The 4,839-nt window shown below is 45.4% G+C and overlaps 1 pseudogene; it reads right to left on the bottom strand.

The window, feature by feature from the left end:
* Window positions 1-586: 586 nt before the first annotated feature.
* LOC144702130 (protein EXORDIUM-like 2) lies at window positions 587-1,999 on the bottom strand (annotated as a pseudogene).
* Between the last annotated feature and the right edge of the window lie 2,840 nt (window positions 2,000-4,839).

Below are 4,839 nucleotides of genomic sequence, written 5' to 3'. Positions count from 1 at the left end.
GTGGAAGAAGAAGCAAAGAGGGGGAGGGGGAGGATCCGCTGGCTGGCTGGTGAGTCTGCGGAGCAGACAGTGGCAGCAGGGCCAGGGATGAAAGGAGGTCAAGAGCTGCGCTCTGATACCATGTGGAATCCTAACCTAGGTTAGGTTAGGAGGAAGAAGATGGAGAAGGATGATGAGACCAGAGGAAGAAGGAGAATGATAATCTCATACTTAGAGGTTACACGAGAAAGGGCATTTGTACCCTAGGAGAGAGAATGTGAGTGAGGGCTAATGGGCTAATAGAACAGGGCCCATTAGCCATATAGGGCCTATCTCACTAACAGTTTCACGGTAGTTTTTCTGTTGCTGAATGGATGGTTCAGATAATCACAGGTAGGTGATTCTAACTGAACGCTAGTTAAGTGGCCTACCAAGGTGATAGCCCCATGAGTTGTATAAATACCTATGTGGACCAAAGATAAATCACAACCACAAATGTTTTTTTTCTCTTTCTGAGTGAGTGAGAAAGATCTCTTGCGTTGTCTTCTGGAATTCTCTCCAACATACGAAACTCCAAAAAAATCCAAAAAATTCGGGAAATATAGTGTATGCTCGTAATGATAAAATTTTATTCACGTAAATCCTGAGAACCCGCAGGTATAATCAATTAACTGCGTTGAACTCGTAGTGTACATGATACTATGGCAATTAATCGCGTGCTATCAGGCCACCTGTTAACCTATTCAGCACGATTCCTTCAGCGGGAACAAACGACCGAATCTCATCGTTACCAGGTTGAAGTATGTTTCTTGATTTTTAATTAAGTCAGCAAACAGAAGCAGCCGACGGCGGCGGTACATTGCACCGGCCGTTCACACCAGCGGGGAGCAGCGAGACGTCCGAGGATCCCACACAGCCGGCAACAAATACCGGCGTCCCGATAGTCCCTTGGCGTTGTACTGCCGCCGGTGGCGCCGTCGACGAGCAGCTTCCCGGGATACCCTGCGTAGGCTTCGGCGCCGAAGATACCCTGGCACGCAGACGCTGCTTCCAGCGGCGCCTCTTTGGCGCCCTGGAAGTAGCCATTCCCAAAGGGGTTGGTCGCCGTTCCCGCCAGCAACGCGGCCAGGTTGATCACCATCCCGTCCGCGCCGACGTCGCCGTTGGGCGCCACCAGCGGCGGCGTCTGGGGCCCGTAAAGCGGCTGGCGGAAGGGCCACGCGCACTGCCCGGGGCACTGAGTCTCCGAGTTACCCACCCAGACGAAGGGCGAACCGGGGCGCCTCTGTCCGTGCGTCCCGCACCGGCTCATGCAGAACCCTTCCACCGCCACGTCCGCCGAGGTGAGCACCACGGCGACGCCCCCGCTCGGGCCGGTCTTCCCTGCCAGACTCACCAGGTCGGCGGACTTGAGAGACTTGCCCAGAGAGTAGTTGTCGTCGTCGACTTGGCTGCCCAGCGAGATGACCGCCGTCCCCCCGCTTCCGTAGGCGCCGGTGGTGCTCCACCAGGAGGCCACCGAGGGGTTGGAGACCGACGTCCCCGTGAAAGAGAGCAGAAAGTCCACGATGATGGCGCGCTGCGAGGCCGAGAATCGCCCGTACCAGACCAGGTCGACGGTGATGACGCCCTTGAGGAGAGGACCGGACTGGTACTTGAGAGTCAGAGCCGGCCCCTTGACGAGGGCGGAGAGCTTGCGAGGCACGGCTTCGGCCGGGAAGAGACACGAGGACAGGAATATCAGAGCGAGGGCGGAGGGGAGAAGAGGAGAAGGTGCTAGTCTCGACGCCATGGAAAGCGTAATTTCGCGTTGGCGCAGCACCGAGGAGAGGGCCGTGGAGGAAGAAACCAAGGATGCTGTACTAGTTACTGCTTAGTGGAGGAGGAATGATGGTGCAAGAGCCAACTTTGTAGGCTAATATATATATACGCCGAAACCGCGCGCGCACGAAGAGGCTAACTGCACTCGGACGCAGACTACGGAGCGAGGAGGGCCAATGCCCGCCGAGAAGAAGATAGAAACGATGTCGGCAAGATCAAAGTCGTCTGACCCAGTGAAGGGTGTGGGGGGACAGCTGGAGGGATATAGACGCCGTTAAGTTCTAGCCGACGGCGACCGTCAATTAGATTTCTCATAAACTAATGGATAAATCTAAGGTGAGGGGCCTGAAGGTATCTTTCGGCGACTTCTCTGCTGGAATGGACAAGACTTGCGTGATGGATGGAAAACTTATGTCCTTCGGACTTCCCTAGTCGTGAAATTCGGACGGTTAATCTATATAGTTCAAGATAGTTAGAACTCATGCTTTTCTTGGGGAATATAATTTTGCAAAGGCCGTAGGCCCGCAAAACATCAGGCAGATGTCAGAGAACTTGATAAAAATCTACTACCACATCCAGTCATCTTCGAAATTCATATCATCGCATGACGAATATTCTAGTTTAAAGTCGACTAAAATATCTCTCCAGCTCGTAAAGCTCACGAGCCCTCAATAAACAAGTAGAAAACTCAAAATGAACGGATGCGAACCCATGGAAGTTTCTCTCCGTACGATCGAGCCATAATGCAGACCACCAAATCTTATCAATTATGTGCATGGTGCTTTCACATTTTCCATTAATCCAGGTCTACTTATTGTTGGCTTATAAATCAAAAGGGAAGCACGAAATAAATAGATATTTTTTAAAAACTCGAGGAAATGCTTCATAGAAAACTATAAATAAATACAGACCTATTTAGGTAATGAAGATGGAAGATAGGAAATGACTGGATCCAGCCCAGTTGAGAGTAAGCCTTTTGAATCAGGAAAACGTAACTTCACAAGGCTATATCACATTCACTACCATAAGCGAACACTCTTTCTACCATCTTTCCACCTTCAACTTCCAAATCACCTCAAACTTCACAAGGCTGTATCCTCCTTCAAGTGCTCCGTCCCCCAAGCCTTTCTGGAGAGCATCCTTACTATTTCAATCTGTGCAATGACTTCACTATTTTACCTCATCACTTATTTACTATTTTAGTCTTTCTCAGTGTATATTCCTCTCCGATCTCAAGTATAACAGTTGAAATTAAGTCAATGCAATCCCATAATATGCATAACACAATACCCATTAGAGATAACGAGAATTCCGGGTACTGGGGGAAGGTGCTGGACGACAACGCCAACGGACTGGCTTGACGACGATATCTGTTGCCGGATTGTTGGATCCTCACACATCTCCCAGCTCGGCGCAGGAGTAAATGATAAGGGCAAGATACTGCCGTCGGGTATTATATTTTAGTCATTCGTTTTTATAATGGAAGAACGTTTTTTTAGATAGACTCGATAAGATTTGGGCGTTCATTCCAATTGCACCATTCGTACTGAACAGTTGTGACAACACCCAAGTGGTTCTTAACGACGTTGTCGTCCTTTTGGGTGTTGTATTCCTTACCGCCAAGCCATTCTTGCAGTCCAAACGTCACGTAGAAATTTTCTCCAAGCATCAACTTAGATTGTTGTTTGTGATCGATACACAGACTTGGTTGATCTTGAAAGAACAAAATCAGTACGGTATACAACATGGACTTCCGTTGATCCAGCTGAAGAAAAGTTAGGAGAGATTTCCTGGAAGGAGCGGTATATGCAGGAAGATCTACGAAAAAAAAAAGGGAGTTCGATGTTTGGTCGACTGCAAGAAAAGGAATACAAAGGGGTTATTTCTTCAGACATACCCTCGGATTCCCCAAAATATACTTCTACAATGTTTGTTTACGAGTCCATAGTAAGATAAAACACTAAATATTTTGCAATTTGAAGTCCTTTCTTGCGAGTCTTCTTGCTTCTCACTCTCAACCGAGTCCACTAACTGAAAACCCCACTCTTGCAAAGTATGCAAGTCCTGCAAACTCAGCTTGCAAATAAATCTTTGAAATTTCAACACGTGCCAATCGTCCTATACTAGATATATATCAGCACATCTTCTGTTATCTTGGTGTATCGGGCGCTGGTAACTCAGTGTATCCTTTCTTTAATGAAATGTCTATCGATATCCAAATGTTTCGTTTGTTTATCTTGGATTGTATCATGCGCGATAATTGCTGGTGACATGATATCACTTGGAAGTTTGACGGGTACCTGCGACTGTAAGTTTTAATTTATTTATTACACAACTAATTCACTTAGCTTCAGTATGTATGGTGGCTATTGCTCTAAGCTCAGCTTCAGCACTTCATCTTCAAAATGTACAATAATTATATTATTTAAAATTATTCCGTATCCAACGGTATGTTTTACATACCTACATACAGCTTTAATATTAATGATATTAATAGAATGGCTGAATTAACTTAATGCGTTACAGGAACTTAAAAGTTCATCCATGGCATGATATGCCTTAACTGATGTCCCAATCAATCGTTTCTAGATTATGCGATCCGCAAGACCCACGCCATATTTTCATTCAATTTGCGATTTGGATCAATGAGAGTTCCAATTGGTTGACTGCCTAAAAAACTAGTCTCTACTAAAACATGAAGGATATATTTTGTTTTAGAAACTAAAAATAATTCGAAATGAGAACAAGAAACTTCAAAAAGAAGAACAAATTGAAATAATTAAACTTTCTTATTAAATCCTTTTTATATTATATGGATAATATTTTTAATTCAAAATGATCATCACTATGTATTATTCTACCTACACTAGCACCACCAGATTTCCTCACTTCTGTTGTCTTATTACAACTTATACACTTCAGTACTCTCCTTCAAGCTGTATGTTTCTGTATTTTCCAAAATTTACAGAACCATGTTGTCAAGGAACATTTTAGTTTGGAAATTATTTTCTTCACTGAAATAAGTTTTTCTTCAAATAA

This window comes from Wolffia australiana, chromosome 4, assembly GCF_029677425.1.
Source record: "Wolffia australiana isolate 7733 chromosome 4, ASM2967742v1".
In the NCBI taxonomy this organism is placed as follows: domain Eukaryota; kingdom Viridiplantae; phylum Streptophyta; class Magnoliopsida; order Alismatales; family Araceae; genus Wolffia; species Wolffia australiana.
This window is presented reverse-complemented; position numbering and strand designations above follow the sequence as displayed.